The 13998-nt window shown below is 33.7% G+C and overlaps 1 long non-coding RNA gene across 1 annotated transcript in view; it reads left to right on the forward strand.

Annotated features, from left to right (window-relative positions):
- Positions 1-13998, forward strand: part of LOC132708836 (uncharacterized) — a 367983-nt gene that overhangs the window by 59683 nt on the left and 294302 nt on the right. The window lies entirely within an intron of this gene.

Here is a 13998-nt window from a genome sequence, read left to right on the forward strand (position 1 = left end):
TCCGTCGAGCCGTTTAATCAAATCGAAGCCCCAGAATAAAAATGATACAGATGCGACGAATGGATACGATCCCACAATTTCGATTGAGGGAAACGTGGGGCAGAAATGTCAAATCCAAAATTAATTATCAAATCTTATATAATATTACTCAATAAAAATTAAAATTTAAAAGTTTTCTAAACTTTCTAGGTATCTTATCGGAAGTTTTAAAGTTTTCGAAAAAAAAAAAATTACAAATACATTTTATAATATATTTTGAAGTAATTTGAAGGCATGGCGAAATGCAAAATACTAATATTAACGTTCCTAGTGGTATAGAATATCTTTGACTATGTTATTATACACCTTGAGTTTGTTGTACCATCATGGAGTCCATAGTGTGTCTGTCATATGCAGCGCATACAAAATGGACAGCGTACAATTTTTCAGAGACTTTTATTATGCACGACTTTGTCACAGACTCCCGTTGGCAAGTCTCTCCTGTATAAAAAAGCAGAGGGATCCCAAATTTACCAACAAAGTCATCAAATCTTGATTGAGTGTCTCTACCTGATTACTATAAGCGCTTTTCGTCTGGACTTTCGCAGAATCAACTTGCATTCGATTCTTAAATTCCAGGCAGATCGACGTCTTTGAGAGCTATCATGGACCTCACTTGATAATTGTTGTTATTTTTTGTCTAATCGGATGTTCTATACTTTCCTCTAGTTACATTTATTTGCAAATATCAATGAAAAAGACAAATCAGAACGCACTAAATGATATACAATGAAAAAGGGGAATGCAAGCAGTTCTTAATTGTTCATAGTTCAGCCTCTCAAAAAATCATATAAATATACAACAAAATACAAAATATGTCTCCGCAAAACGCTGGAATGTCTTCTATAAAAAACTGTATATACAATGTCAAGACAAGACATATCTAGTATTCAGCGTTTGAATTTTTTTCTAAATATATGTATAATTATTTTGAGGAATATTATTAAAAACATTCAGGATTGCAGTTTGCTTCCATTAGACATATTAAGCTCATAAGCCCCTACTAATTTATACATTATTGCTTCGTACTTCCCGATTCTGTTGTACTGTACTGTATATTTAAAACTTAAAACTTGCTCTTAAAGTACGCTATTTTATATTCGCAGACGATACTGCTTTAGCCTACACAGGCGCAGACAATAATATTCTACGTGAAGAGGTCAACAGTGAGCTCAGCAAATAAGTGGATTGGTTGTTTTGCAATATATTAAAGATTAATATAAATAAAACAAAATTTTTATTTAAGAAAAAAACAAGAAAAGACAAAAGGTGAAGATAAAAATATATATAAATATACAATACAGCTTTTTAGAGGAAATAAATATTATTATATATTTAGGGTTAACTGTGGGGGACAAATTAAGTTCTAACAAACATGTAAATACTATACTCGTAGATAATAAAATTGTACCTATATTCGCTGCACTATATAGAGGTCGTTTATACTATCCTATTCAACGATACAAGTGTGACAAAACAAAATAGTAAAAATATCATGATTATGACCCACTGACTAACATAACTAGGCTATATAAAGAACTAAATATCTTTAAGTTCAGTTCACATTAATAATGAAGGAACATCTAATGTATCAATAATTTTGTCTACTCCCGTCTTAAAATCCTTAATTACACACCCATCTAGCGTGGGAGAAGCGTCCCTTTACCACGTCAGTTTCGTTTCCCACGAATCCGAGCCACTTGGGATATTTCCGGGATTTTATCCCACGGGTTTGGGAGCATTCCGATGTTTTCGGAGATATTTTCCGCGGCTTGAATTTTGAATTTTGTCAATTCTGACGGTCATGTCAGTGAATGTATTCGTATTGTTTTTCTAAAATATACCCAAAAATTAACTGTCGTAGAAAAAGGATAGTATGCAATACGTTCAGTAAACTTTTTAAGTCACTCGTTTATTAAACATTCGCTCCGCTCGTGTCAGATAAACTCGTGAGTCAAATGCCATTTACCGCACTTGTTGCAGCATAATATACTATTTTCTAATCCAGTGCATAATTATGATACGAGAATTGAACACAATATATATATATATATATATATATATATATATATATATATATATATATATATATATATATATATATATATATATATATATATATATATATATATATATCTGATGACACTATATTCCGGGATATCATCCGTTCGCTTGTTGAACTCCGACTGGAATCCTGCATCCGACTGGAATCCTTCGAAGTGTTTTCGGAGCGCGAGCATTGAAGATGCCAAGTGAGATTTTGGCGAAACGTCTACAGGATTCCAGTCGGAGTTCAACGAGCGAACGGATGATATCCCGGAATATAGTGTCATGACATTTTATATATATATATATATATATATATATATATATATATATATATATATATATATATATATATATATATATATATATATATATATATATATATATCGGATTAACACAAAAACCTATATAGGAATACAAAATCGTATTGTATTGCGTCAAGAGCTTTTAATGATTTACCAAGAGGTATAAAATCTGCAAATTAATAGAGGTTCTTTGTTACAAAAAAATTAAAACGCATATTTTTAGTATACAGGTTAGGAATCTATTCATATATATTTTACCCACACTGTAACTTTGATATTGATATAAAAATGATACTTTTGACTACTTCATATTTAGTCATTTAGTCGATCATATCATTTTACTTGTTAACAAGTGTCTGCTGACCGGGGTTTTTCCGGACTGTTGGAAGCAAGCTATAAGTTATTATAAGTTAGCAAGTTATACCCGTTCCAAAGAAAGAGTGGCATTAACGATTTTAGACCAATCAAGATTATTGAAAAAATTGCAGCTAAACAACTTCGTCAGTTCCTATGTGATAACAAAATTCACCCGGACCCTCAATCTGGTTTTTGACCTCTTTACAGCACTACTTCTGCCTTGCTTTATGTTACTGATGATTTATTGAGAGCAGCGGATTCTAAATTAAACTCTTGTCTCATACTCTTGGACCATAGCAAAGCGCTCGACACCTTGGACCATTTTCTTCTCCTAGCTAAACTGAAACGCGATAAAAGGTATTGTTTTTCATTTTTTTTTTTAATTTTCTTGGTTAGAGATACCAAAGGGTAACTATAGGAAATTCTCATTCAGATGTCATTGTTTTGGAGAGGGGTGTTCCCCAGGGGAGTATTCTGGGGTCTATTCTGTTCTCAGTTTGTACAGTACACCGATGATACTCAAGTATATTTATCTTTTGTTGCTAGTGAAGCTTTAAATGCCGCTACTCAAATAAATTTAGATCTAAAAATAATTTTTCCAGGTATCTGCAGCTCACAACCTCTTATTGAATATTAACAAAACGCAGATGTTATATTCCTGAAAATAAAAGGGAAGATATTGTAAAAAACGCCTCTTTTAAGATTACGCTAAATGACAAGATTATCTCTCCTTCTTCAGAAGGGTGTAAAAATTTAGAATTATGGTTTGACGGTGACTTGCGGTTTTGTAAGCAGGTTGGCTGGGTGTTACAAAAATCTTTGTATAAGTTGAGGGCACTGTATATTCATAAACATTTTCTCAGTATATGTGATATGTTAGTTTTATCCCATGTCGCTAATTATAGTATCGTCTATTGGCCTGCTATACTTTATCGGGATAAGGATCGACTCCAAAGACTTCAGAATGCTTGTATTCGTTGTAGTTACAATTTCAGAAAGTATATTTCACCGTGCCTCTTTTGGCTCAAGCTGGAGGACCGATATAAAGTTCAGTTAACCACTATTGTTTTTTTTACTAAACTAAACCCCGTCGTACTTGTTTGATAAACTTTGCAGAGGAAATGATATTCATAATCGAGACACCCGTCCATTGTTTAAGATATTGCGTTCCTAGACACACTTCGGTAACTTTCCAGCGATCTTTTATCTTTAACTCAGTTAAATTATTTAATGAAATATCTTATGCTATAAAGTCCCTCCCCACAATAAAGTACTTCAGCAAAGCGTTCATCTTGTTTATTGAGCACGCCCGTAACTAGCAAAAGCGTATGAGTTTATGATGTGCATCTAGTTCTTGTGTTTAGGTTGTATATACGGGTGTATATTTTGTTGACAATTGTGTTAACATGGAAGAGCACAAATTGTGAATGTCGCCTCTCTTGTATAATTGTAATATTGTAATATTTTGATTTTCAATAAACACAGTTTATTGTTATTATTATTATTTTGTCATGGCCAGAGCTTTAAGCATGGCTTAGAGATATTTGTTTGTTTTTTTTTGTACACCTTGTATGTTGGTATCAAATTGATCCAGAAAGGTCCATATACTATTATAATGGTTGTTAAAGTGACTCAATACCACGGAACCAGTGAGCATAGTTTTATATAACTTTTAGATAAGATGTTACGATGACGTTATAGATTGGTTTTATAGATAATAAGCTTTTGGTTTTCCTGGGCGGACAAAACTTTTCGTTTGGCACGTAGTGTTTATCAGCGGTATAGAAAGAGAAAGTCAACAATAAGTATATTCGGCGCTATGAGTTAAGTTTATTCTGCGTCGAGACGAAAAGTGCGAAAGATAAAACAACGTCGCGGGGTCCTCAATCAGGGAGAGAGTTATCGTTCGTGTTTACGCGAGCAACGAACAAAAGTCGAAATGTAGTGGCGAAGCCGCGCGCCCGGCTTATTGGAGACTAAAAGAATACATTGCCACTTTATAAAAGGAGGTGAATTGGGATGACAAATAGCGGAGATTACGTTGGAACGCGCCCCGAACTCGACGCCGGCCGTCGGGACGGGAAACCATTCATCATCCGGCACGTAACTTCGTAACACTGTTAAGGGAACGCACACGGGTTCCATCTTACTTTTCAGTTTAACCGTCGGGGGGTCCGAGATTATGCTTCGCAGCATCCAGAAAGGGAAGTCGAGATAACTTTCTTTGACTCGCACTTAGGACCCGATGATTCATTTAATTTAACCGACACTTGGATTGCTTCACGTCCGACGAATTAATTGCCTGTGCAGTGCGGAAGGCGTCGCTCTACCGACGACGCTACATTAAACGTCGTATATCTAATATCAGGCGCCGCTACATTAAAATTATAAAATACAAATGTGGAAATCGTCTCCGATTATTTAGCGGTGTTAATGGAGCCCGCGAGAAACGGTCAAATGGGAATTTTAAATATGCTGCGGAAACGCCAACGTCATAAGACATTTAGACAGTAAATAAATCTTCAACGTCACACGTTTATAGTATTTCAGTGTTTGTGTTCCACAAGAACCGGAAAGTGTGGAAACTTGTTAAAACAAGATTGCTTTCGAAATATCGTCGGTGAGCGGGGCAAGTTCGTCGCAAATAGCGCGAATCACCTTTTTTTTTTAAAAAAGAAGGCGCTTCGCGGATTCTTGTCCTAGAGGGACGCATTGTTTTTCTATCGTGCTCCTGCGGACCACTATGGAACTTTCGCAAAATCGATATAATTTGATTGTGAATACACCCTTAATAAAGGGTCCTTCACATCTCGTCGAACTTCAAAGTTACGGCACACTTCGGTAAATATTAAAATTTGTACTGGTAATTGCCATTTAAAATTATATTTTTTCAAATATCTTGCGTCCCCTGTATTCTAGACGAAACCTTAAACTCTATCTCGACACAGTTTACGATACTGTTCATATCAAATTATCACATCTTTAAAAGTTTTTCAAGTATCGCCAATAATTCACCCACAAACGCGGAAATTTCTAGGATCTATTAAAATTTTTTGCCCACAAACGACGTACCCTGTATCTAATTCCAACAATGTTCGAAATAGAGGATATAGCCCTGGATCTCCGTAGTTTCCTGGTATCCGAATTTTTGCAATGGAGTAAATGACGTGATCCGGTCTAGATTGAGGGCGCGAAATAACGATTTTCATTTTGATATTTTTAAATATTTCGAACAGCGTATGTGATAGGATAGACGAAAACCGTAAATACAAAAATTGTAGGTCTAGATACGGCCTATTACACGGTTTGAACGGATTAGCTCTTGTTTGTACGAATTTTGATTTACGGTAAATAATTTACTCTCTGAAAGAACAATTTTCAGGGTCTTTTAGATTTTTGTCTATAACTAAAACACTTTGTATATAATCGAAAAAATGCGTAAAACAAAAGTTATAGCACCGGGTCTCCCACGTATTACAGATGTAAAATTTTTCCGATCGGATGAATGGTTTTGGAGGAAAAGCTGTTTTTCTGGATGCCAAAATAACCACAACAACAAATAAATCAAAAATTAAAAAAAAAATACTTTGCTTTATTTCATTGCTCGCAATTTAAAGAGTCTAAATACGGGTCCAACTTTCTACTTCTCTCCCAAGTCTGAAGTCAGTAGCTGCAAATTTGGAGTACTTATTATGTTTTTTAATATTGCACGGAATATCGCGAACATGCTGTACAATGCTTAAAAACCGTAAACACAAAAGTTCAAGCTGTCTATACAGTCATGTAAAAGAAACTGACATATAAAACACAGATTTGAAATAATTGGCAATTTTCAACAATGAAAAATTATCAAGAATAAAAGTTTATGGAGACGTTTTCTCTGCGTCCTCTGGTTCAAGAATTTTTTCGGTCTTTTTTTGTAGACCCTTGTACATGCGATTTTTAATTATTTTAAAATACTTCCCGACCCCCCAGCCCCCCCATTTTCAACAGGTTCCGTCACGGGGTAAAGCTGCATAGATGTGTCAAATTTGAAGTCGATTGCTTCAAATTTCGGACACTTATCGTGTTTCATAGCAAGGTCCAAAAAACAGTCGAAAATTTAAAAAAAAAGGTGGCCGCCGTGGACTGTCGAAAAGGAGTAAAATTTGGACCGTCTAGCTTAAACCATTCAGAAGTTATCGTCGAAAAGGTCTGTGTTACAGAGAAAAGGAGAACGGACAGAAAATTAAAAAAAATGATTTCATCGATTTTAAGAAAGCAACAAGTTCGTAGAAATGATGTATTTTCTCCTGTATAAATATGAGTTGAAAAAATATTACTTTTTTTAACATATCTTTTTAAAAAGGATCATCATATATGTGCAAATAGTAGAATCCCAAGGAAGACATAGCTAATGTGATCAATTAGGCTCGTGTGTAGACGTTTATTTCGGTATTTAACATAATGTACAAACATTACAACTTACAAAGTACACATCACAATTCTATTACTATTCCTAGATAACAAATAGAAGAGATCTACACGATAATTTAAAAAGAAGAAAACGGAAAAAACAATAGGAATGAAATGGAATCATAGAAAAACATCAATAGCTAGTTTTCTAGTTAACTAAAATGCTTATTTCGTATTTATTAAGAACCTAGGATTTGGCAATATATTTATTTTTGAAAGCAATTATTTAATTTGTTTCTTTCATACTATTCGGTAAAACTATTTAAATCTGCTTGACATTACAATATTAATTAATTACATTAATTAAAACTACAATTTTAATAATTTTCTTTCTTGTGATACCTTTTAATACGTATTCGTTCTTTGTTATTCTTTACATATTTGTTATTTATTTAACATTATTTATTATTATTATTATTATTAATTGGTTAATTATACTAAGATAATTTTATATTTTTACATTCGTATTATACTGACAATATCTAATACTTGTAATTGTAATTGTAATGTCTTATGGAAATAAATCTATCTTTCTCTCTATATCTTTATTAATAAACAAATTACGATATTTTTCATTGTTGAATTCGAAAAATTTGAAGACCGAGAGTAATGAAAAATCTTAGACACTTAACATTTAACAAGAATAGTACACGAAGTGTCTTTGAAAATGCCGATAAAGATATATGTAAAAATATCGGCGAAAAAAAAACATATTATTTTCGTATTCAGGATTTTATTTATTAGTCTATATCTGCTTAGTTAATTGAGGGCAAAATATTTATTCCACATCCGAACTCATAAAGGCAGCAAATAATAATCAATTCAATAGTGAATTTTTATGGCTTGTAATATTTAACCAGTCATTCTCATAACAATATATTTTTAAAAAAATCTAAGGCTATCTGAGTTTTTCTAGTCTATCACCAGCAACTCTTTTCAAATATCATTGTCTGTTGGTGACACCTTTCTTTCTTTTTTTTATGCTTCTGTTCCTTTTTTTCTTTCTTTCTTTAGGTCGTATATCCCAAAAATTTGGGAAAGATTTCTCGCTTAACATCACTACAATTTGGGGCAATTTTGAAAGTTTTAGGAAAATCCACATACTGTCAAAAAATATAAAATAAAGATTAGCAAATATTATGACCAAAAATGTCCATGATGAATCAAGAAATCAATTTTATTATTAGCGTTAAATATTTTTCATAACACAAAAATCTAGGGAAAATTAAGAAGATACATGTGTAAAACAAATTAAATTAACAGTCACGTGGATTTAAAATTTACGCTAGTAATAAAAGCGAAAACTAAGAACCACCGCATGATAGCATTATGTTAACTACAGATTTATTTGTGGATTCTAGTATACCCCTGAGGCTCGAAAACACAAATGATCATTCATATGCTCAACTACCCATCTACATTGCAAGGGTCTTTATTATGTTATTTTTGAATTCTGGGGTCCATCTTAAACCTGGCCCTTTTTCTTGCCTCTGGCTATAAATTGCCTCGATCAGTTTAATTTTGTATAGCATTTGAAATATATGTATGGGACTACTAAAGTCAGCTTCTGTTTTCACCACCTATTCTTAGAAATATTATCTTTCCTCAGTTTTTGCAAAAGACCATAATAAACAGAACCCCCCACTAATGTTTCATTTAAAATCACACCTTTAAATATTTAAATACCAATGTGGAAGACGCTGTGAAGACCATTTTTTTTGTCGTCGCGTCTACAATAAAAAACATTCTTCGCAAATCACCGAATATATAAATCAAGCAAAAAAAAGTCGTCCACAAACCGATGTGAAATGCATGGTAGTTTATCATTTAGTGGCCGCCGGAGACAATGGTTCGTCAAACAAAGGGCGTTCCGCCTCATACATTAAAATCGATACCCGCTGAAAGCCTCAATAATGTCAATAAGATATTCACTTTATTTTTGTTTACATTCGGTACACGGTTTTATTGTAACCAAACAGATAATGTATATAGATGGTATTTTATTTGCCATCTCTTGTGTTGTTCGGCAATCGTATAAAACATCCGGGTATGATTTTATACTCTTTTACTTTCTTCTTGAGTCTTATACGAGGTATTTCAAATATATGCAATGCAATATATAACAAAAATTATCTTAATAGAGAATTTTAATTAACCTGATTAGAAAGTACTCAGTTATTGACTCAAGAAATTCTGAAAAATTATTTTTTCGCAATATACATGGTATCCCATAAGTAATATGTTAGTCCAAGTGTTGATATTGCACTTCCAATTTCATTTTTAGTCCTGAAATAATCGAGCCTTTTGCCTTATAATTTAGTAAACCGTTGATCTTTTACACTTTTACGTTACATCTTTTTTACACAAAAAAGAATACCTTTTTAAATTTCAATTTCGCCCCTCGTCGCCGTTTTAGAGAAATTCGCATTTGAAATTTTCGTTGCACGTAATTGAACAGTTTAATGTGAACGTGCAAAATAGTTCAAAGTGGGCTTTGACTAACATAACCAAAATAAAAGACAGTAAAATAGTGCGAAGTAGGCTCTGACAAAAATAGATACGATAAAAAACCTGCAAAATTTCAAAGTAGGCTTTGACTAAAACAAATGCGTACAGGCGCCTAAGTTCTGGTGAATTTCTTTGCTGTTTGTCAGTATCTTGGGTGTTTTTAAAAAAATTTGGTTAGTTTTCCCATAATGCCAAGTCATAACGTGGAGATGCGCTGCAGATATGTTTATACGCACAAGAGAATTATAATAGGCGTCCAACTCATGTCCAGATTTTAAAAAAAACCCAAGGAGGGTTCCATGGGGCGACCAAATATGATTATACCGAAGCTGGAAGCGGAAATTTTAGCCCAAGTAGCTGAAAATCCCGAAATAAGCACAAGACGAATACCAGTGGGAACCGGAGTGAGCAAATCTACAGGTTCTAGAGTTTTTCGCCAAGAAAAGCTTTTTCCATATCACTTTACTCCTGTGCAAAATCTTTTAGAGAGTGATCCTCTAGCTGAATTGGAATTTGCTCTTTTTTTTACAAGCAGAGGTGTCTATAACTTAGGGAATAAGCATGCGTGGGATTTAGAAACGCCATTTTCAACAGGAATTTAAAATAAACTTTTGGTGCAGAATAATTAATTGATTGATTAGATATTAGGACCCATTGAACTATAACCTAATTTAATCGCCGAGTTGTACCTCAATTTTTTGCAAACTCAATTCGTCGATTGTCTCATTGATGATCTATCCTAAGAGTTAACAAGCACAATGATTTTCAGGCAAGATTTGGCTCCTGCGAACTTTTCCAAATATGTGAGAAACTTCCTAAATAGTCAATTTCCTTATCGTTGGTTTGGTCGTGGGAGTCAAACACCTTGGCCGCCTAGGAATACAGATTTCAATCCTATTGATTTTTGTGTTTGGGGATTTATGAAGTCGCTAGTGTATGAAGAAGTAGTTCATGTTCGGGATGAATCACGCCCACAGGATTGAAAATGCCGATGAATCAGTTCGAAACGAGCAATTATTATTTAAAATGAGGCAGTCATTCAATAAACGTGTCTCTAAATGCTTGTTGCTACACAGGGAAGTGAAAAGTGAAACAAACAACATTCGATTGTCTTCATTTTTCTCTTAATTATCAAAAAATATTGTGACGATTAAAAGGTATTTATTTAATTTATCCATGGTGATCTTGTTTTTAATAAAAATAGTGGGATATATATTTCAAAATCACATCCGATATTGATATCAACATTCGAATCGTCCTAAAAGCAATCGCCCATAATATATCAAAACGTAAGGCCCTTTAAATCGTGTGCGTATAGTAAGCTCAATCTTTAGTCATGGTCTGGTAAATAACTGCGGTTTCGTTCTAGAGCTATAGAGATATGACACGTATTATTTCAATTTGATTCCTTTTTCTCACCCCATCTTGGGGATTTAACGCCCATTCCGTTTCGGTTCCGTGATATACTAGCACTCTGTTGCGTCTCTAATTTATTAAGAGAAATGATCGGGTATAAAAGGGTTTTGTCGAAAATTGCTTTGATGTATGTCGGATTGTTCGGACAAATGTGATATGGAATCATTAAATGAATCTCCTCGTACGGTAATGCTTGGTGCTAATGAAAATTATCTTATGCATTTTTCTTAGAGAGAGCTTACGCGTTTTTCTTTAGTGAAATTTATGCTCCTTCCATAGAAATTATTAGAATCACAGGCGGAAGCATACTTTTTCCAAGTCTGATAATTTTATTAATATATATTATACAAATTGATATCCACTAGTATACTTAGACCAGAAATATAGTGCTTTTACAATCGACCCCGTGATTAATTTTATTAGACCAAAACCGTAACCCCTTATAGAACACCCTGCAGAGCAGACCATTACCTATAACTATTCCAGGAAAGTCCTAGGAATTTATCTACACTAACAACCGGGATATAGGTATGATTTCAATCTTTTTAAAGAGCAATTCTTGAAACATGTGCATTAAAACAATAGTACAATAGTACATAGTATTATTGTTAATATACAAAATTTGAAATATAGTAATAATAAAGTATCAGTCACTTAAAAAATTGTCACCTAGTTTAATGATCAACTCCGCTTCTAATTGTTCTCGATACATATTTTCTTCTTTTATTACTCGCTTATCTCAGTTGGATCAACTTTGTACTGATATTCTCACTACCTCCTGCCGAATTACGTTTATGGTACTGTCACTAAATTCTGGTGCAGTGTTATTTCTTCTTATATCCGCTTTCAACCCGGAACCAATTATCTCAATCGGGTTAAATATATAATGATACGGGGGTAATCTCAAGATTTCAAATACCTCCGTAATATAAATTTAAAAGGGTCGATTTGCGTTTCAAATAATAATTTCAATTTTTTACAAATATTACGGTCCATCTCAGAGCTACATAATGCAGAATAAACATCTGCTGAGATGTTATGCATTAAATGCACTATATTTTTGGTCGTATTATAGAGAAATAAACCAACTAAAATAATTTTAAATGGAAAAGTAATATAGTTAGTAAATTCCAAATTATTTATTTATTCGTATTCATATTTTTAAATTTGATTAGGTGGTGTAACATTAATAGTCTATCAACTCTATTTTCCCCGAACGCGTGTTCGAGCCTATGTGTATCGCAGATAATATGGCAGGTCATTTATCGTTGGGCTTGTAGGTGGGATCGAAATTAGAACAGGTGTACCTGAATTAACACGCGTTTTGACATGAGTGGGACGATGTTGAGCGAATACAAGGTCCTATTAATCAGGTAATTTAACAGAATCCAATATTTCATATTTTGCAGTGTCGCTTTGCCTATAGAGATGAGAAAGGACGCATTTCTAAGGCAAGCTCTGCAGAACAATTTTAAAAATGTCTAAATATGAAAATTCTTAACTTTTTCTAGCGAAGGATGCTACAAAGGAAATTTTGAATTTTCCTGTCTCTATAGGAACGAAGATATTTCGTTATATTAAGGATTTTGCGGCAAAACTAGATATAGATGACAAAAATCGTATTTCCGGCGGAACAGTAGTCGCGAAGGGGTATATAATTTATAGCTGAGAACGTCTTAAGCGTAAGCAACATTAGGGTATTGCGGGATAAGATAATGCTAAGGCGAGACCGCGATAAATTAGTAAAATCCGAGACAAACGTCCTAAAAATCTCTCTTATATGCGACCGATCTTGAATTGCTGGTTGTAAATAGACGCGATACACGGGATTACAGGGATAAGTTCGGAGGAAACCGGGCGGCTAAGTGCCACTTTGTTCTCGACAAGTATACTTTTCCAGAAAACGACTAATTGCTTCCCAGATCGGTCTTTTCGAGTACAGGTCGTTGCTTTAGATTTCGGGGACTTAGCAGCTATAGTTACAATTCGAAAGTTAACTAAAGGGATTTTTTTCATTTCTTTTCAGTACTTCCGGAAAAGCGAGACAATAGCGGTCACTTTTCGCACGAAGTTATTGGAAAATTTAGACTGAGTGCCCAAAGGTAGCTAAAAATGCAGATTTAAATCATATTTTGCAGGAATAGCATTGCAGTTGTTGAAATGAAGTTTGCTTTTTTCACTTTTCACTTCTCCCTAGAAATTCTGTTTGGATAATAAGGTCTGAAGAAGCCAACAGTTTGATTTATAACAAGCCGACGCAGGAGGAATCTCTCTTTTTTCTTTTTTGTATTTTATTTAACTTATGAAAAATTCCTGTAATAATCAGTATCATTACTATTATTAACATATCATATTTTTTTAATTGTACTCTTTTTAACCAATTTGAGGCTTCAGAAAAGTAGGTGCTGTTATTTTGGCATTTATTTTTATATACGTATATTTGTGAACTGTTATATATAAGTATAACTTTTGCAAAAATTGTAATTTGTGATTAATCGTACAGACTTCAAACATTTTAAATAGAATCCCGAAAACTGGATGTTTTATTATTGAGCCTTAATTGCGTAATTATAGTAATAAAAATGAAGTCATATCGGTAAAGTAGACCACAAAAAATTTTACAACCCAAACAACCGCGCCATAAAGTATTTTACGCATTTTTCTCGGCGTGAAATTAAGTGGAAAATGGGCCAGTCGCAATTTATCGAAAAAGGAAAAAAACAACAGGAGGAGGGTAAAACTATTAAATTCACCCCCAGCTAAATCGGAGACCTCCACCTGTGCTTTGACACTTGAGAGGAAATTACCGCCGCAAGTTGGGACCGTGCCCTTATCGCAGCTTTTTTAATGCCCAATTCGCACGCGAGCAAAT

This window comes from Cylas formicarius, unplaced genomic scaffold (genome assembly GCF_029955315.1).
Source record: "Cylas formicarius isolate icCylForm1 unplaced genomic scaffold, icCylForm1.1 PGA_scaffold_12__32_contigs__length_19106922, whole genome shotgun sequence".
Lineage (NCBI taxonomy): Eukaryota > Metazoa > Arthropoda > Insecta > Coleoptera > Brentidae > Cylas > Cylas formicarius.